The 21,206-nt window shown below is 38.3% G+C and overlaps 1 protein-coding gene across 3 annotated transcripts in view; it reads right to left on the reverse strand.

The window, feature by feature from the left end:
• Positions 1-9,640, reverse strand: part of SMPD3 (sphingomyelin phosphodiesterase 3) — a 120,780-nt gene extending 111,140 nt beyond the window's left edge. For 2 of the 3 annotated variants that reach the window (XM_074881506.1, XM_074881505.1), the window contains exon 1: positions 9,413-9,627. The gene's annotated coding sequence lies outside the window, so the exon portion shown is untranslated. Of the gene's footprint in view, positions 1-9,412 lie in introns of all 3 variants that reach the window. The other variant, XM_074881504.1, reaches the window with a different exon arrangement.
• Between the last annotated feature and the right edge of the window lie 11,566 nt (positions 9,641-21,206).

Below are 21,206 nucleotides of genomic sequence, written 5' to 3' on the forward strand. Positions count from 1 at the left end.
ATAGAGTTTATGCTAGTATACTAATTCCAGTGGTACAGAAAGGCTTGTAGTCTTACTTAAAGTTACAAAGTGTCTTTCCTGCATTGCCCAGGCCTTTTTTTGTGTAGTTTTTGTGCACAGAAAGTAGAAACAGTCAAGTAAGACAGCAGCATGGAAGAGAGTGAGAGTGTAAATTAATTTCTTTTCTGTCTCTCTCTCGGGCAAGTCAGCTTCCTGCTCCCAGGATGTGATTTGCAATAAGAAGGCTATTTGAGGCTGCAGAAGTTGTCTCCAAAACCCTATTAAGTGAGGTTCTTGAGTGTGATCTTGACAAGCCTTATGATTAAGTATGACCGTGAGAGGCAGATGTATTTGAAAATATCCAGAAGTCTGCAACTATGAACTGGTAACTAATAAACTTTTCCTCTCATTAAGTGAGGCTGCAGATATCTTATGCTAAAAAAGAGCAAGTAGCCAAACCCAAGAAAGCTGCAGACAGAAGCTGGTGAGCTACAACTTATTTTCCCTCCTCGTTACTAGAATGTACTCTGTAGCCTCGGTTCAAACCAAGCATTATCCCATTAATATTAGGGAATATCATCACTGTTAGTGAACACATTGCCTGTGTTAATTTACTGTACTGGAAATAAGAAGTAAACTTGCTACAGAAGAATAAAACTATTCACAAGGATATGATTGCAAGGGTATTTTAAGAGCAGACAAAATCCACTTACGTGCTAGACTGGAAGGAGCTAGCTGCTACTTAGCATCCTATTAACTAAAAGGAATCTCTCAATTAATTCCCTCTGGGGAAAAAAAAAAAAATCATTAGGCCTCACAAGATTTCAAAATTTTGTGCTTTAAATAATCTGTTACCAAAGAGTATTCCTGCTAACAAACCAGTCAAAATTTGAAGTGTTAAGTGAATAAAAAGTTAATTTTTGCATTAGGTTAATAAAATATTTCCATCATGCAAAATACAGAGGCTTTAGCTTCATCATAGTTTTTACATTGCATTCTAACTAAATGGATTTACATTTTATTAAAACTATCTTAACTCACACTTTGTTACTAAGACATGCTCATCTGCAACATCCTACAGTAATAGAAACATCACTGTGTAGAGTTTATTAATCATTTTCATACTTTCTAAAATAAGGCAGGCTGTTCCATTTACTTACAATGGGTTCAATAAGAAGTTAGATTAATAACTTTCCATATTTTGTAAAAATGAATGATATAACTTGCGTTGTGGCACAGACATAAAGACTGCATATAGGTAAATTCTGAATGGAGAAATCTGGAGCTGGGCCCTGCAGCATTGTCAGAAGTAGCTCTTCAGAGGCAGATTATGAAATTAGAGCTGTAATCTCTGTTTGACATAGAGTTAATATGCAGCCTTTCCAGGGCTGAAGCTGTTTACTGGTTCTTCCATCTGTCAGGATTTTCCTAGCTTCTATGGGAAAGAAATACATATATCTGAAACTGAGATTGCATAGAGGAAAGCTTTATTTGTGGGTATGTTATGGAACCCTTTCTAAGAATTGTAGGTAGCTGCTGGCAGACCACCAGGTGAAGGAGTGAATGGGTGTAGTGGAAGCAGTTATTTACAATAACTAAACAAATTAAAAATCCTTTTTTCCCCTCTTTGGTGTGACACTTGAAACTTGTTTGTGCGAAAGAAAATAGTGGGAAAAATAACAGCCAGAAGCATTAAGACCTGAGGAGAATGATTGACCTGAATGGAAGCCTGCATGGGGTTGGTTGGTTTGTTTGCTTATTTTAGGACTGGGCTTAGCTTTTTCTTTCTCAGAAAGTTTAGTATGCAACATCTGCAAGGCTAATGTATAAACTAAACTTGAAGGACCTTACCATTGCGAACTAATGACATCGAGCATCATATCAGCTGGCAGAGATGAACTCTTCATATTTTTTGTAAGTTACTTGCATAGACTGTCTTGGAAAGTCAGAACAGTGAACATATGAAGGAATACTTTGTGCTGACCTAGTGATCTGGTAAGGTAGTGTTCTGCACCTACAGATTGACTCTTGTGTTCCATAGCTGCTTCTTGCAGGGTCAAAACACAGACTAATGTAATTAGACATGCGCATCAGCAGCCTGTGTGCTGTGTGTCAGAGAAACTTTCAGTAGCAGTTTCGATGTTCAATAAAGATTTGTCTGTGCCTGTACCTCTTCACCTTATGTACCTTGGATAGATTACTGTTTTGCTTTGGAAGACATAAAGAGGAGAACATTGGGCTAAAGCTGGAGGTTCTGAGAAGTGATCAGAAGGCTGGCTTTTAAAAAGTTGGAGTTATCTATTTCTGTCACTCATGTTATTTGAAAATTAATAGTTTAACAAGGAAGCTGAAATGTCAAATTCAGAGCCTTCTCTCAATGAATAAAAATCATTTTATTCCCAAGATATGCCCATCCATTTACAGCAGTACACAATTGGAATTAGGTCTGCCAGTCTGTGGTAGCCAACTTCTTGTGCTTCGTTTCCATTGTACATTGTTCTTTCAAAGGAATGCTTATCATATAGCTGATACCTTGGCAGCAGCTAGAGTAATCTACATAATTGCACCTTATCAGGACAGGTTTTTTCAGCAATTTTTCCACCTTTGGTGTGGGAGTAAGAAAAGTTTCCCCAGGACTAGAAACAATGAAGTGCTGTTTTTGGATTATACAGTCATCTTTACTTTTGCATTGTCTTGCCATGTTTGAAGGGTACACGCAGCTTAAAGCTCTATAGAGCTCTAAGTTTCATCATGAAAAAGTGATGGTATGTGCATGCTCTATGACTAGCAAGAATCCTCATCTCCAATGTATGTCAGCAAAATATGCATCCTTCAGCTCAGGAATTAATTATGGGCGCTAATTGTCAGGGTCTTGTCCTCCCTCTCTTTCTCTCTCAAAGAGGCATTAAGGGATTCCAACATGGATTTTATCCTTCTTTCCTCTCACTCATGAGGATGAGAGAACACAAACTTCTCTAGCCTCTGAATAGATTTACTAACATATTCCAGCCCACACAGAAATAATAAAATTAACAAGATTCTTAACTTTCTTCATTGGTCTCTGCCAGTTCTTCAGCTTGGATAAGAGATTCCTGTCTATGTTGTGTTTTCTAGAGTCTCCCTGTCTTTTCTTTCTGCTGCTAGGGTCATCAGTGGAGTTCAGCTTTGAGCTGGATGAAGCACTTCTATAGAAAAAGCTATGAAACTCTGATCTTTCATCTGTATGGCAGTACTGATTTTACAGAAGTAACTGTGCTGAGGAGTCAGGAACTGATTAGTTTTTCTTCCAGCCTGTGATATTTGAAGTGTTTCAGGGCATACTCACTATTTTAATGTGTCTTCACTTCACTTGTCATTTCTCACTGAGACAGAACTTCTCATTGTTTTCAATATTGCTGACAGTTCTGCACAGCAATATGGGAGAGGTGGAGTAGCCTGTATAGAAAGCTGCAGCCCCTCAACTGATAGCTGCTGAATTTTTGAAATAATATTATCTCTTCCCAGGCAGAGTTAAACTCTGCCTTTTCTCCATCCAGTAACTGCTTGGTAAAGAAAGAAAACAGTTACACAACTTCCCAGTGATTGTGAGTCTTTCTGCTAGCCTCTTTGCAGTTACCCTAAAGGAGTCTATGCATTTTTAACTCCTTTTTCCAACATGGCTTTGTCAATGTTTGAGTAGGTGAAGGGAGTAAAGTGACTATTTAAGTCCTCTTTTGGCAGAGAGGAGATTAAAGCAAGACATCCTGCTTAAAAGTGAATAGCTTCTACTGTACTTGAAGCACAATATAGGTGGGAAAGAACAACAACAACAAAAAAACCCTGTGTTGAAGCAAAACTGTTAATCAAATGTTAACTTGTTTAGAAATAGTCAAGAGGGACAGATGGGATCCTGTGATTCTCTCTCTCTTCTCCTTGAGCCAGTTTTAAAAATATATTAAAAGATCATGTACTTCTGAGTGACAGATATGGCTTGTCACTTTAGAGGTTATTTTTGCTATTGTTAATACAGAAATAGATTGTGCTTGAGTTGCAGTAGTTGACAGAAGTCTTAAGTACCACAGAGAAGATACTTGCCTTGCATTTATTATCTCAGCTTTCAGACTTAAGAAGCTGTATGTGGTTAAACTTTGAAATTATGGAACAGTAATAGAATCCTGTTCAAGTTGATGCCTTTTTAGCAAGGAATGGAGTAGGGGGTGGTGTGATTATACAGTAAACACATGTTAAACTTTTTCCTTAAGGGTATTCTTTAAGACAGCATTCAGCTACCCAGAGTAGTGCCTAGGACGTGCTCTCTGCAGCTCGCACTGAACTCATAGTGCATCTTGTGGTATTTTTCCCATGAGACAGTGATACAGGTCTAAGCCTTGATGTACTTCATATGTAAATCAGAACTTCTTAGCTTATGTTGTCTAATTGTAACCCATTCTCTGGTAACATATTTCTGGAGTAAACATCCTCTTGATTATCTGAAGAATATGCATTTTGAATGATCTCAAAACTGATCAGAGTTGTTAAATCTTGTTCTAATTCTGTAGTTGAGCTGTCATAGGTCACATGCTAGTTTCCAAAGTGCAAGTTTCAACAGATTCTGTAGGATTTTTAACAAAGGGCACCTTTAAGAATAATTTCTCATATTTTTAGGATGCCAAATTAATGTTTATCTACTCTGTATTTGCAATGCTGAAACTTTAATGCAGTTCCAAAGCAAAGACACCAAACCATGTTACCAGAGCTGTTCTCTACCTGCAAATGTAAGCAAGAATAGTCCTTATGTGGAGGCATAAAGCTATGTGGACAGGCAGAGGCTAAACTTCTCATGAGTGGAATATTACATGTGCATAGATAACTCTTCTTTTATAATGCCTGAGACATCTTGGGTCCAAATCTAAAGAAGACTGTATAACCATCTTAAACTGAAGCTAATAGAAATTCTGTCTGTTTCAAAAAATGTTAAAGAATTTCATCCTTGTGTTTCATATGGAATACCTAAGATGGCTGTAATTGCAAATTTTGTCAAGTTGCATTTTTTTGAGGACAAGTAGCAAGAGGTTTAAAATAAACCTGTAACTTCTTGATAGCAGCTTCAGACAAATCTCCAGAAAAGCAAAAAAGAAACCTGAAGAATGACAGAATAAGTCATCTTGTGCAGTTCTTATGAACAGGTGCTAGTCCAGGCACATCATCTATGCTATCTGTAGAATAGCAGGTGAGTGAAGAATGCAAACTACAAAGTAGCATTTAACCTGAAGCCTAGTAGGCCAGCAGCCAGAGGGAATAATCATCACACAGACAGAACAGCAGGCATGCTGCCCAGGCATCCACTCCCATTAAGGAGACTGGGGTCAGCTCACACACAGAGTGCTTTCCTTCTGAGCTTGTTACACCTCAGGCTTGTAGCACAAGATTCAAGACTGAGAGATTTGTCAGTCTCCCTCACCTTCACTGAGATTTTCTATAATCATGAAGTTGCTTGCTCCTGCTTTGACTTAAGAGGATGTTTGCTGGTCACTTCATTAAGGTATGGCAGCATTCTGTCTGCTTTTAGAGTAAAAGCTGAGTGACCCTGACAGTGTAGCCAACAAAGGGCAGTATTTACATGACTAAGTCAGGAATTGCCAAAATCTGGTGACTTCCCAGTGGATAAATACAACCTTATGTGAAGGGCTTGCCCTCTATTCCATCTTCTTCCTCTTCTTACCCCCATCCCAATCACTAGAAACAAAGTTGTGTTCTTAGTCAAGAAGGAAAATCTTGTATTCATTGCAATTCTACATAGATACTGTCCTTAAACTACATGTTTCTCAGAAACTAGTTGTTCAAGACAAAATAAAATGGAAGTGAATATTTCTGCACAAATCTTTGTCAGCATTGTATTGTCAGCTCAAATTATGGACTGTTCCTTTTTACAACAATAGCACAATTCAACCGTAGTCTAATGTTTTCCCAGATTTTACAGTGAGTTTTGACCTGTGATACATAAAAGTACGTGATTATAGCAATCATGCTTGGAGAGCAGCTACAATTTTCTTCTGTTTACTCCCGAGTGTGGCAGAGAACTTACTATAAATGCTTAAAATCTATAGTTAAATATTTGCAAGTTAGGAGCTATACCTTCGAAAATTACTGAGAGTATTACTTGCTACTTGAAGCAAGTCACTGGGGTTGCTCCTTTTAAGTTAGCAGGCCCTCTCTTGTAAGAGGAAGCAGTTCAGTAACTGCTTATTGCACTGTGCATTTAAGTATCTTCTTTGAAGGGTAGACTTGGGAGTATCATACTATCAATTCAAAGACACAGGGATAAGTAAGATCTAGTTATATTTAATGCCAAGTACTGCTAGAATTCAGGCAGAAAATTGGCACTCTACAATACATAAAATTATTTTTCTCTTTCTGGAGTTGTAGCAGTTACATAGGCCATCTCAGACACAATCCAGGGAGCAGAACAGCATATTAAAAATTTTTTGGGGTAAGACAGGTTACTTTGGTTCTCCTTCATAAAGGTATGTGTCTTGTTACTCTTCCCTCATGCCGAGAGCAGTAAAAAAGCACTAGTCTCTGCTTTTCAATAGCACATGCTGATTTTTAACTATAGCATTTTTGTAGAGATTGTGCTTATAAGGATTTTTTTAATATTTCAGAAAAAAACCAACCCCAAACTCAATGCATTGCTGTACAGTGCAATCATAACAGTTGCTCTAATGTTAAAAAAGTATTTCCAGGTCAGTGTTTTGTGCAAGTCTTTTTGAAAAACAGATACTTTTACTTAAGTGTAATGGAAACATTTCCATGACTTCAGCAGTCTACTATAGAAGTTAAAATAAACATTTCCACAAAGAGATTGCAACTTGAGATTTACTGTACTGTGCTGAATGCATGATAACTGGACACAGAAAGTTGCAGTGGATTCTACATCAGAAAAATATTGATTGTTTATTGCCCAAGCTGACATGTAAGTAATTAGTATAAATGTTCTATTTGCAATAGCCTTTAGCGTAAACAATGTTGGGGTAACAGAAGTGTCCTTTTTAAAATATTTTGGGAAGACCAGATCGTTGGCTCTATTAAAAGCATGCTGCACTAGCTTCAGTAGCATAAAGCAGTTTTGTCTTTGCCCTAACTGGCCAGGTAAAAATACAAATCTGGCAGCAAGCACAGAGTCTCGGTTTATGAATTATGGCAATGTAGGGGTGTGGTCAGAGCATGCTGCGTAGCTCTTCTGATATTTTCGTGGCTTCTCAGGGGCTCTTGCAGGCAGCAGCAACTGAAAATACACAACTGAAAGTCTACAGTGCCCTTCTGGTATTAAGACTCTTTCATTCCTACCCAAAAATGAGAACCTATTTTAAGGTTTAACAGTGTCCTGGTATTAAGACTCTTTCATTCCTACCCAAAAATGAGAACCTATTTTAAGGTTTAACAGTGTCCTTTTAAATTAGAAGCAAACTGCCACAGTGAGATATTCAGACTGGGTTAGGCAGTGTGTGCTATGGTTACCATCACTAAACAGAGCTAGAGCTGTTAAGATCAAAATGGTCGACTTGTCACTCTATAGTAATTGTTCCCCATGGAAAAAATTCAATAGCATAGCTTAAATCACACATAGCTGATCACATGCTCTGAGGCTTCTGTGGTGCTGAGACTAAAAGGCAGAGGTAGGGAGGAGCTGTGTCAGGAAATCTTTTAATTCTACTGGCAGGGAGATGAAGCTTGCCTTGCATACAGTCATATGCACAAATTGATTTTTAATTTTACAGTAATGTGCTATTATAATTTTTAACTCGATTCCTAAAAGGCTACTTTTAAGGGCCTAATGTTATGCCCCTGCATGTCCAAGGTGCCCATTGGAAGGCGAGTTTTTGAATGTGCAATGACTGTGAGATAGTACCCAATCTGTTCAACTACTTTTTATTACAGTAAAGCACAAAACCTGTTAAATGGAAGCCTATATAAGACAAATTGAATGCATCCTATCCTGGAAATGAATTACATACATGAACCTTAAAATCATTAGTACAAAACAAAAAAAGTCAAGTCAATGAAATACAAGAAGTACTAAGTTTCTATCCAGACTGGAGAATCTTTAATGACATGGGAACTGATGCGAGTCCCATCAACTTGCTTTTAAACATCTGTATTACTGATCCCAGCAGTTGTCTTTCTGACTCTTTTTCTGGTTTAATACATGATACAGTAACATGGGGAGCAGGGGATGCCTTATACACAAAGAAATTCTTTCTTGATACAGGGCAGAAACGAAGTGTTAAGAGTATGCTAATTAGACTGCAGTTGGGTTTCTAAAGGAAGCAATTTTTTAATCTTAGTTTGGTTCTTCATTTTATTGTCAAAATCAGCATAGAAACTGTGCAAGTTTCTGGTCTGGCTGCATACAGTCTCCTAGGTTAAACTTCTCTTACTGTCTACACCTGAGAAAAGTGTTGAGTTTCCATTTTGCCAGCCTTCCCCTTCCCATGCCACTCTGAGAAATTATAAGTTGACCTGTATTATCAATACCAAAAAAAAAAAAAAGTACAGCTGCAGCCTTCTCTATCTAGGGTAAAACATACGGTCTTTCGATAGCTGAGGAGTACTCACCAATCCTTTGACAACAGAAGCTACTACACATACAAGCAGTTAAGAACGCCTGCTGCTTGATTATGCATGTTTAATATGCTTGCTAATTCCCTATTCATCACCCAGCACTAAGAGGAAGCCTGAAGCATCAGGCATAGCAGCACAATGCTTGGCTGTAAATGACTTCATATAGGATGTAACTTGTCATTTGGCCTTAAATACAGTGGAATTTTTTCCTCCCTTTATGACACCTATTCACAGAAACAGTGTGTATGCCAGTCTGTCTCTAACCTTCTGCTGCTTGTCCTAGCTCTTTGGTGGGACTAGTAATCCACACAGAAATAAGTAAAAAATTATTGCTGTGCATTAAAATCTATACAAGCACTACAGCTAAAGAGGGTGCTCAAGGAAACCATTTTGCAGTCTGGACTAGAGCACTACCTTACCTGTATGACAAACACTGCCTTTATCTTTTCCACTGCTGAACCATGAGAATAGGAACATGATTCCAAGAGCAAATTAATATATTTAGGTGGGTTTCTTTTTCCCTACGCATAACTAAGCACAGATATTTGTAGTTAATCAGCCATCCCTCCCTTCTCCTCTCTTTCCTTCCCCACCCCCCGGAAATTAAAATAACGAAACTACTTAAAGAGCATATGCACTGCACCGCTTTGTTCCCCGTGGTCCACCCCGCGGTGCCCGTTCCCCGCCACACACCGCGCGTCTCCCACAGCCTCCGGTTCTCGGGCCGGCGAAAGCCCCTGGAGCCGGGCCCCGCGGGCAGCTCGGAGCGGCGGGGGTGCAATGCGGATGGGCGGGGAGGGAGAGGCTTTACCTGCCGCGTTCCCCCGCGGAGCCAGGGGCGCCTGGAGCTGCTGCATCCACGCCGGGGCGCGGCGGGCGGGCGCTCAGAGCGCCTGGAGGAGGCGGCTGAGCGCCGGAGCCATGGCCGCGCCGGGGAGCGGAGGGAAGGGCAGAGAAGGGAGCGCCGCCGGAGCCGCCGTAAGCCGGGGGGAGACTCAGCACCTGGGCGCTGAACAGCTCCACGGAGCGCCACAGGCGGGGCTGGCGCCGCGCTCCCCGCCCCTGGGCGCGGGAGGGCCGCGCCGCCGCCCGCCTCCCGCCTCGCTGCGCGGCGCCGCGGCCGCCCCGCCCCGCCCCGCCCCGCTCCCGCCGCAGGCGGGGACCCGGCCGGCGGGCGGCGGCCGAGCAGAAAGGGCGGGAAGGAGCACGCTTCCCAGCCGCCCTCGCGGCGGGAGGACGCGGTGGCTCTACTCCCGGGGGCAGCCGGGAGTCGTAGTCCCGTCGCGGGTGAAGCGCCGAGAGCTCGCTGGGGCGGTGCCTCCCGCCGGGCGCCGTGAGGGGGACGGGGGGCGCGGGGCCGGGCCGCCGGGGAGCCGCTGGCCTGGCGCCGCCGCCCCGGGAGGGGCCCGCGCGCGCGGGAAGGAGGCGCTCGCGCCTGCCGCCTCAGGGCGGGGCGCGCGGGCGGGGCGGCGGCGTTCCGCTCCCTCAGAGCGGCGGAGCTCCTCCTCCCCGGCGTCCCGCCCTGCCCGGGGCCGCGCACGGCCTCGCGGCGCTTTTTGTGGAGACTTTCCAAAATATTTGACTGAGTTCTTGTTTGTTAGTTTCCTTTTTTCTTTTCCTTTTTAAATCAAAAGTCTAGGATACTGCAGTTCCATCGCAGTGTTAGGGGCTTTTTTAGGGAAGGAAAAAAAGTGATATTATAGTTCTTACGGTCTTTAAGAAGGTCCTGAAAGCTCTGCTTCCTCCCTTCCTCCCTCTCACCAAGATCTAGAAGCTAGAAGAAACGTGTAAGCAGCTAAACAGTGTCAGGACTCTGCCTTGCTAATGAAAAGCACTACAAAAAATGTATGTAGCAAAAAATAGCATAACCCAATTGCAGCTGGCTTTTAGAAAGGCATCTCTAATACCAATGTTTACACAGGGCTCTTCAGATGGTTATGAAGCATTTTTATGAAGCATTTACAAATGAACTGATACAGTATTTCCAAACAGATTTTCTATTTACTTGCTCATCAAAAGAAAAAGTCATTATTCAGTGTAGTTTTAATTAGAAGTTAATTTACACTTCTGATAATGAGCACAATAGAAGAATCTTTAAAGAGTTGGGTTTTTTTTTAAAAAAAAAGAATTAAGGTTGACAAGTTAATTTAGAAGTTTGAGCACTAGCTCATCTCTGACCCTGAATTACGTGGTGTTGAAAGGTGCTGAAGGCTTGCTTATAGAATCCTGTCTCTTCAGGTTGCATGCGTGCCCCTGCTATTGCTGCTTGAGACCCTGATGTCCAACCATCGCCTTCATCTAGGAGAAGGTTTTTAGCAACTGTACTGCAAGCTAGCAAGCAATATGACAAAAAGCTAGGAAAACCAAATGAAACTAAGCAATATGCTTTATTTGTTATGTTAGCAAAACCTTCCTTTGTGTTGTCTTCATCCCTATGTGGTTTATCCTAAAGTAGCGATGCAGGTTTACTGCCTTTTTTTTTTTTCAATGGGTAGATGTTACAGTGACTTCTTTTCTCCTTTCAGATGCCTGCTTGGATAATTCTTAAATGTAACAGGTTTCCCTGATAGCAACTGGACCACGCAGCCATGTCCTGATGAGACAGGTCACTTCTGCAGCTATCCTAATGAGGTGAGCAGTTGACACTGACTCTGATATTACATGTTGTGTAGTGATTCTTGGATTTAAAGTACTGTCAGATTTGTGCTTTAATGGATGCCTGCTCTGGTACTACATTATATGCCACCAACATGTTTACTTTGATCACAGTGTAAGTAAAGTCTGTGGAATACATACAGCTGTTTGATAATTATCAAATTATTGATATTATTCAAATTATTGATAATTATTGATAATTATTGCTACGTGATGACTACTAAATTGCTTCCTGAAGTACCTTCCCCAGTGTTTTCACAAGATTCACTTAGATCAGAATTACATATTCTCAGTTCCCTACCTGAACTTTTCAGCATTATACAGTTGTAGCAAACCATAGCAAATAAGTTTAAAACAGTATTTACTTTATTGCAACTTTTATTTGACTGAAGCAAATTGTAAGTGTGGAAAGTAGTTCTGGAACTATAAGGCAAATGCTTCACTTTGAATAATGACTCTTGAGATTATTAAAAATGAGTTCTTGGTATAGTACAGAACAACTCATGGAAAACAATTTCTTCTTTTTTGTCATTTCCTTCACATTCAAGTAGCAGTAGAATGTACTTCCTCAATGCTGGGGCTTTGTTGTGCTATTTGAGCTCCCTCTCCAGGAGGCGTACGCTGTATCTGAGACAGTAGGAAACTTGCACTGATAAAGAGCCTAGCTGAGGTAACAGTAGAGTTGAGGAAAACCTTCAGTAGTATATGCAGCCGTAGGCCCCTCCTAAAATACAAGGCCACAAATAAGCAAACCTTTTGGTGCCAATGTGGAGGAGAGCCACTACAACTCCCTGCTCGTTACTTGTTTCCCTATCCATTAATCTTAATGAAGCCAAGCTTGTTCTTTTGCTAGCTGAAAGGATCCTACAAAAGCAGTAACCATTTTCTGCTTTGCAAAGCAGAAACATTGTAGAGACACATCCAAAATACTTTCAAGATAGTTGTGAATAAACTAAATATATTAGTTCAAACACAGTTCAGATTATCTTTCAATTAAAGGATTTAGTGACTAAAGCAATTTTATACAAATTGCAGATAACTTAGTTAATCCAAACCACAGATCTCACATCTCTCCTACTCGCCTTCTCCCTTTCATTTCCCCAGTTCTGAACTATAACTTTTTGGAGACCAAAAAAGAACAAACATGACTTTGCTTTCAAATTCACATAGCAATTCCTGAGAACTACCTCTGAAACTGGAGTTTTGGCTGCCTAAGTTGTTACAGTTACACACGGTTTCAAACAGAAGTAAAAGTGGAATATCTTTATCAAATCAAATATGAAAAGTTCTTTAAGATTTTACACAGACGGTCATCAGGCATTCAAGCACAGCTGAATGACTGAATTCATGAATCCTGGTTTCTGCTAACAGCAGCTGTAGTGTGCTGTTGTCAGCAGCAACCACTCTCCTTACCCTGCAGACAGTGACTCCCATTTTCCTGCACACATAAAACAGATTCAGGGAAACCCAGATAGAAGATTAAATTTCTTCCCAATTTCAGTGAAATTCCTGTGTTTATCTCAGCAGCTCATCTATCTTATGAAGAAAAGCAAGAAAAGATTACTAATGTTATTTTCTACAGATACCTCAATGTGTAGCTTCTTTCAGTTTGTTGTACATCCAAATTTTTATTGATGGGCTTAGTAAACACCATACTGAAGGATCACTGATCATTCTGTCTAAGGATTGCCCAATTATGCCTCCAAAGGTTTTCTCTTATTAAGTGAAAGAACAGCAGATGTCGTGATTCATCCTCACTACCTCCATTTTTTCATCCTTGGTAAATTATAACCATACAGGGTCAACGCTTTCTTTGCCTTGCAAAGAAATAAACTGACCAATTAAAATAAAGGAAGCAGAATTTCTGTCTAGTTTATAACAGAATAGAAAAGCAGAGATTGTGCCACATAGTGTAGCTAAAATAAATGGCACAGCTGTATACAGTAAGAGCCTCATATAATTTAAAGGATATATAAAAGAATAAATACAAGGTATTTAGTCAAAAATGCAACAAACGTTCTAAAAAATCCTTTTTACAGACAACCTTGATCTGGCCTTAAGTAGTCACTATCTAAATATGTTTCTGAAATTGTTTTTAGATCTCAGTTCACATAGAGGGTGTGGAAAACTGATTTGAGATGTCCTGCATAACTTTCATGATACTGCCATTTGAAATGAAATGTTTTATCAGTAAAAGATACCATGGCACAGTATTCTATGCATGTAGTTGTAACGGTTTATTTATCACTGTTCAAGCGTAGATACCAAATACACATAAAAAATAAGATGAACTGAGAAAGCAGTTGATTTTAGAATACCAGTTAACAAACCAGGAGCAAAAAAGCATGAAATAGTTGTAGGTGTGCAAGATTTCAGAGTTATGAAAGGGGAAATGTCAGACCATAATGCTGAAAGGCATTAATTAGACAGTCCAACCTTTTCTGGTAATTCTCAAAGATTTGGGGAGTCCAAGGAAATGATCAGGTTGGCTTCACAGAAGGTGACTACAGCTGTCGTGTCAGCAGAAATGAAATGGAGCACATGAAGTCCCTCTAATTGTGCTGTATTGTTGGAAAGGAGTCAGGTAAGGGAATTAACGTAGAGAATGAAAGAAGCAGAGAAAGGAAGGTATTGCAGAGACTAAGACAGTGGGGTAGGTATTGGAATTATTGCCTGCAAGTTCTCTTCTGTCACTGCTATGAAAAGATATTTTTAAGTTATAATATGATTTAACTGTATACTTTCATTTATTAGTACCCACAGTGGGAAATTAATTTTTCCAGTCTTAACTTTATGCCATGGCTTCTGACACCTTCATTGTGGAGCCTACATGAAGAGTGAATAACTTGAGTCAGGAATATTTTTTTATAAGAGAGAAAAACCTATGTCTTGTTCATCATAAGGCAGCTGCCCTTTGTGTAAAGAAGAGAATTGATGATAGTAACTGTCGTGCTGTCAGCAAGGAGGGATAAGGGGTGTCATAACGACTAAACTATATCTGAAGCTATTAGGAGGTAAAAGTTGATCAAGAGAATAAAGTTGGGTTAGTTTTCCATTAATAGTGTTGTACTGATAAAGAAAAATATTTTACTGGTAATGCCCCCAAAAAGCAAGTTTACTTAATCTTCTGCTGCACCTTTGGTTTAACTTCTTTAGTGGAGTGACATTTCAAGTCTCAATTTCTAAAAGGCAGACAAACATGGCATGGCCCCATAATTAAGTTTAGCAAAAGGTATGTGCTAATTAAACACCAAATCCTTAAAAATAAAAATATGATTTAATTCAGTTTCCTAAATACACAAAATAATGCCCATAAAACCTGGCTTTCAATATTACTTGGATTTGCATGACAAGAGAGTAGCAGTCGCTTCTAACTTCAGCTTGCCTTCAAGATCTGAAGGCCTGTAGTGTGCAAAACCACTATTACAGCCTTATAAAATTGATTTTAAATCACTTATTGGACCATACAACCGGAAGGCAAATTACCATAGATTAAGACATGGAGATATCTAGTACCTGACAGTTATTATTCTCATTTGGTATTTATGGTACATGAAGTTAGCTTGAGGCTGCCCATAATTTATGGAGGTAATTTTTTATTGGTATGGATGAAAATTGTCTTTCTTTAGCAGGGAATTTGACCATGACAGGTTATTTCTATTGCAGTGTAAGGGGGAAAAAAAAAAATCTCTCAGTGTTGTTACTGCGTGCAGCCCAAGAAAGGCCACCACCAGAAACTTCATTTGAATCACTTTTTGAATCACTTCTATGCTCTTAACTACAAGGTTTTTTTATCAAAAAGCAGTATATTGTTGAAATGTTTCATTAATATAAATTGCAGTGGAATCAACTATACAGAGCAGATTGTATTTAGAAAATGTTGAGAGTTAAAAATAGCATCATTAAAGCAACTTCCTTGTACTTTTTTTCTCTCAATATTCCTCTCAACTCTCATAGTTTATATTCAAGACAACAATATCACACTTAACTTAGTTAGCTATCATCAAATACGTAGTGCTAAAAATTTTTCTAAGTTCAAAATCATTAGAGGTTTTGTTACCTCTTAGGAGTTGACCAGGGTGGGTGATTTATCCAGTATCTGGATTATATCTTTAGGGAACAAGGTGTTTTGGGGTTTGTAGGTAGGTTGGTTTTTACCTCATCAGCATTGGAAAGCAGTCTGAAATATATTTATTTTTTTCTCTTTCTCTCTTAACCTTTATTTCTCTTACTTGTTCATTAGAAATCTAAGCAATCTTGTTTTAAAGTCCAACTGACAAAGGTCTTCAGATCTTTCTAAATCTTAGTGGAAAAACAGGTAAAAGTGAAGGATTAAAATTAGAGAGTAACTACAGGAAAACACATAAGTTGAGGGCATGCAATCCATTATTGTGTTTCTTGGTAGAGTGCACAGAAGACAGTGAAGCAGGAGTCAAATGTTTCTTTTCAGCTTCAGATCTTTTTGTTGCTCAGCAAATTGAACAATTATGGTGGGATCTGTCAATTTTTAAGCAGGGTACTTATCCAGACCAGTAGACTATGCTTCAGATTTCTGAAAGAATGGGTATCCTTTTTCAAGTCCCATTGGCTAGGATAATTGTAGCATCCAAGTGAGCAACAGAAGATGAAGGTAGCTATTAGCCTTGTCCTAATAATCATAAATAGCAGGGCATCTCATGGTCTTGTCCTGTGAATAGTTTTAATGAAGTGTAATAGATACTAAAAACCTGGTTTCACTGGATAAATAAAAATGGCTCCAACTCTTGATCTTGATCTCCTGTTCAAAGCTGTACATTCATCTGTATTCCGTCTTGTTCACTGTCCATCCTTGGGAATGCAGACAGATTCCTTCATTACTGGATTTATGTAACATATAAAGGTCCCCAGTATAGGGGCCCATTCCCTTTTATTTAAAAAAACAAAACAAACCAGAATCAGCACATGCCCAGTGCATGAAACACTCTTACAGCTCAGTTACTAAATGTAAGGATTTTTCTGATTAGTTCTTTGTAATTTTGAGTGATTACTAGTTTATGTTGATTTTTTGAAATGCTTGTCCTTCCTTTTTTGGGCTTGCCATTTAATCAGAATTGAAATTAGTATCAAGTAGTTGGTGTAATCTCCGAACCTGATTTTTGGCAGTTCTTGCCCCTTGCAAGAACTGCCAAATTTTGAGGATTATAGCTATTTCAAGATAATAGGCTACCTTCTTCTTAGGGCTCAAATTTTGCTGATTCTGTCCCTTCACTTCTACTGTTTGAGTTTCCCTCGGAGAGAGAAGGGGTATGAACAGCTTCTGTTTAAAGCTTGAGAAAATAACATTAAAGCAATAATTTGTCAGGAAATCTAAGAATTTGTCTTTGCATTTGACTTTAAAGCTCTCCAAATCATGCTTAATATTTATTTTTCTGGATAGCCCAGTGGTGGGGGAACACTACATGTGCCTACAGATCTATCACTCAGTACTTAGGATGTATACTTTAATAACCTGGAAATTTAAGTGACTGTACAGAAAGTGGAAAATTCAGGTATAAAACAAAGATGTAATTTTTTTTGAATGAATGAACAAAGTGTATTAACAGGTCAGATATTTTAATGTAAGGTAGGAGCTCTATGGCTTTTTAAACCTGCTGAGAAATTGTTCTGAATTCTTTGAACATGATGAATTTGTGAGTTAGATTGTTACTTTCAATTTTTTGGAAAAGTTTATTTTTATAGATGTTAAAATAGGTATCAAGGAACACACTTCACTGCCAGCCATCAGTAAAAAGCTCCTTGTTTTGGAATACATTACCAGCTTCTGTCTGTGAGACGTTTAAAATACTCTTCTGGGTAATCACGTAAATGATGGGTTGCCACAGAAATGGAGAGTGTTCATTCTGAGATGATTTTCTTAAGTGGTTCAGCAAAATCTCCATTAAAAACCTTCACGAAAGGTTATTCACTTTCAGAAAGTTAGTGACATGGCGTGATTTAATTAAAAATTTCTCTTATGATTTTCTGAAGTCTGCCCAGATATTTTACTTATCATAGAGATAAAATGTTTAAAATGTCCCAAAGTTCGGTATAGTTGATGTCGTACAACATGAGTAACTGGATGGGGACCTTTTCAGTTATACTGCATGAATGACCGATTTTATAAAGGCGTTTTGATAGTGCCGATATCAGAGAACAGTATGTAAGACATTTGGAGTCCAAAAGATATTTGGCTTTTCCTAAGAGAAAAGAAAAATAAGATTTAGTTTGTGAGTTGTCATTGAAACCGGTCCAAATGAGTGACCCTTCCCTGTAAACTGAGATTATTAAATAACTTCTACCTCACTTCACGTCTTCCCAAAGTCTCTAGCCCTTTATTTTTGGGGGTTTTTTTGGAACTGTGTGGCAGATACTTTTGTGCAGCAGTACTGCTTTTGAGAGAAAGAGAAGAAAAGAGGGCAGATGGGCAGTTACGAGAGGAAAGACAAACAGTTCTGCATTTGATACACAGTGCTGTCCGTGCTGGATAAACATAAGTTATGATTTGGAACACAGAGGAAGGAAAAATATTATTTAAACAGCTTAGCATAAATTAGACAAAATGGCCATGACTACAGAAGTACTTCAACGGTAAAAAATGGTTCCTGAATAAAACCTTACCAATGATTGTATCACAAGAGATTTGTCTGTCAGAGAACAAACACAATGTGAGCATGCTATGCAAATACCATGTAAACATGAGGTCCAAAGAGAATAACCAAAGATTTTACATGCAACTTTTAAAAGTACCGAGGAGAAGTTTTAATCTGTTGCTAGCCTTTAGAAGGCCAAATGTCTGGTATGGTTGAACTGAATCCATAGAATAACAGGGATGTAATTATCACTGAAATGTAATTTTTCCATCAGATATCAACAGTGCTCCAATGCTAAGAAAGGCAAAAAATTCCGTCTGAATGCTTATTTTCAGATTTTTCTTCTTTTCACCTCTGAAAACTGCTTTTATTTGAATGCCTAAAACTGTTTTATTAGTGTACCTAAAAATGAAACTAGAGCTAAATTTCCAGTTGTAATTTCAGAATTTTGGATGCTTTCAGTCATGGAGGTGCCTAATGCAACTTTTTTATGGTGGATCATTCTGATCATTCTCTAAGAATGTTATCTTTTTAATGAGTCAGGCTGGATCACTTCTAGAAGAGTAGCTCTCTAGGCTTGACTTGAAGAATGCAAACTGGAAAATATTGACTGGACTCTATAATTAATATTTCAGAGGTCCACTTAAATTGTTTTATGTAGTTGGTTGTTTGTCATGTTGTCAAAGGACGGCACTAGTTGAAACATGTAGCATCTTCTATATTTGAACGTTCTTGTTTCTGGTTCTTGCTGTTCCTAGGAAGAATGTATGTACCTCTCAACAGATGTGATCTTTTATTGGAATTCCAGTTTCTAACGTAACCAGATAATTTCTTACCCTGCGGACAAAATGTCTTGACCTTCTTCTGGACCCAAAACACGTTTAATAGCAGTAAAGACTGATAACTTCAACTTGCCCTCTGTGTTATGACAAACACTTCACAGAAATCATAAACTCCAAAATGTTATGTTGCTTTTTCTCCAAGTTCAAATCGTGTTAGTAAGGCCCAGCCAGTCAAACAAAGCTTTAGAAGATTTGAACATCATCCTTTGTAAGGAAAATGAGAGATGTTGGGAAATGTTTGTATGGCTTTCTCCTTCAAAACAAAACAAACAACAAAAAACCCCCACCAAATGAATGTAGTTTCTGGCTGACTACTTTTGGCAATGTTTCCTATATCTCACACTAAGTTTCTAGGAGGATTATTGATTGTGTATGATAGCAGCTTCCAGTTTCCACATTAGCCCTAGGAAGAAATTAGATGATCTATAAGTAAATATTGTAAGCGTAAAAATGGTGCTGAAGCCTTTCATTATTCATTTGAATTGGATGCTTTGGGTTTTAGAAGACAGCTTCATTGATGTTATGGGTCATTTTACTGTTTTGTTTAATGTTTTATTTATGTTGAAGTATAAAGCCACTTATTATGTTACTTTTTAATACAAGGCCATTAGAATATCTTCTTTTTGTGAGCTATTTGGGAAATGAAAACCAAGTATTTGCCACTTTCTTAACCCTTCAAAAATTTTAACATTGTGCAAGATTTAATTAATTAAGCCTTATTAGGAAATAAAATAATTTTACTTAGCATATTTGAAAAGTCATACCATTGATTTAGATACCTAAGGATAGGTCAAGCTGGCTACATGTGGACATCCAAGTTTGGACATTTCAGAATCCTTTGTAATTCAGATTAGTTTAATATTGAATAATTGGCATAAACAGTTTGCCTTATTAGGTTCTAGTAAAAAGTTAACTTTCTCAGATTAATTTTGAATAACAGATTATTTCAAGAAAATTTGATCTGAGCATAGATTGTTAACTAGTACAGGGAGGGGAGAAAGGATTAAGCTAATTAAAACAGGATTCATTAAGTATTAGCCCATACTGAAGCCATATGCTGCCTGTCTGGTGAAAAATTTGCTGTAATAAAAAGTTAGGAAAAAGTTTAATGAGATGCATGAAACAGGCTTCATTATCTGCTAACAGAAACCTCCAAGAAAATAATATTAGAGAGATGAGACGTAATTAACACATTGCGTAATGAAGCAAATCAAAAGATCAGCCCAAAGTCTAGAATCGAGCAGCTTCTCTATGTCCTTCTAATTTTCTTGATGGAAAAAAAAAAACCAACCCCAAAACATTTGAAGATATTTGTGGCTAATTTTGTTTTGCATGATCTTGCTAGTTGATTTTCTTGTTAGATTTGTTTGTTCACTGAAGAGGAAAAAAAATTGTTAATAAACTACAAGCTGTCCTCTCCCACCTAAATACTCTCTATTATATGATTCTTTCTGGTTTTGGAAGAAGCGTTTCAGCATTTAAAGCTGTATGTTCTACAAGTTTTTGATTTAACATGTTCCCACTAGCTGTGTTTTGTTTTTAAAACTTACTGATTATTTAAAACCTTAATTCCTATAAGGACATAATTCAACAAGATAATCAGGAGTTATAATGAACGTGAACATATGAATCTGGTAGAAATCTCAGTGAACTGCTGACTCAGAATTTGAGAGGTTAATTTTTTTCTGATATGACATAATATTCTCTTCCAGTGAAACATTTTTAGTTTGTACTATCAGAGAGAGATTTGTTTTTCAAGTGATAAACTGGCAGGTTCCTTGCTTTTATCTCCTGCAGACACTTGAGTGCCTTTTTTGAAACTGTTATCTGTGGTAGGTGCAAAACCACCTCAAACTGTACAATAGGTGCAAGATCATGTCAGCTGCAGAATATTCTTCAGGTTAAATGCTAACTGAAGACTAAAAACTTGTTCCAGACTGGATTTCTGTCTTAAATACTTTCTTTTTCCAATGCTAATGAAAAGAATATGAAGATGATATTGAATGCCCTAATTTATTTTTCAGAGTTCTTTTCCTGTGTGACATCCTCCTTGAATTTCCAGTTTTGATATTTTAGCAGTTTCACACCCTGTGACATAAAAAATGGACTGTGTCAACAAAACAATGTATTTAGTTTCTCATGATTTTATGATACTTTCCAAAATATCTTCAGTTAACCAAAAAATAAAATGGATTTGAACAGCAGGGGAACTGTTATTAAAAGGATTATGAACTTTTATCTACGCTGAACATTTGCCACAAGCCATTTAGTTGTGAAATTGAGAATGAACAGAAATGTGTTTTCATTTAAAGCCATTTACATAACCTCTTGTTTCTTCTCAACTCCATTTTCTTTTTTAAAATAGTATCTTCACTGAATTCTCAATCGAGAACTGGATTGCAGGTGGGCAGGTTATTACTCCAAGGAGAATTTTCCCCAGTCGATCACTAATGGCTTTCATAAAAGCATATACTCTGGAAAAGTAGCAAGTCAGCAGTTC

Source organism: Strix uralensis, chromosome 12 (genome assembly GCF_047716275.1).
Source record: "Strix uralensis isolate ZFMK-TIS-50842 chromosome 12, bStrUra1, whole genome shotgun sequence".
Lineage (NCBI taxonomy): Eukaryota > Metazoa > Chordata > Aves > Strigiformes > Strigidae > Strix > Strix uralensis.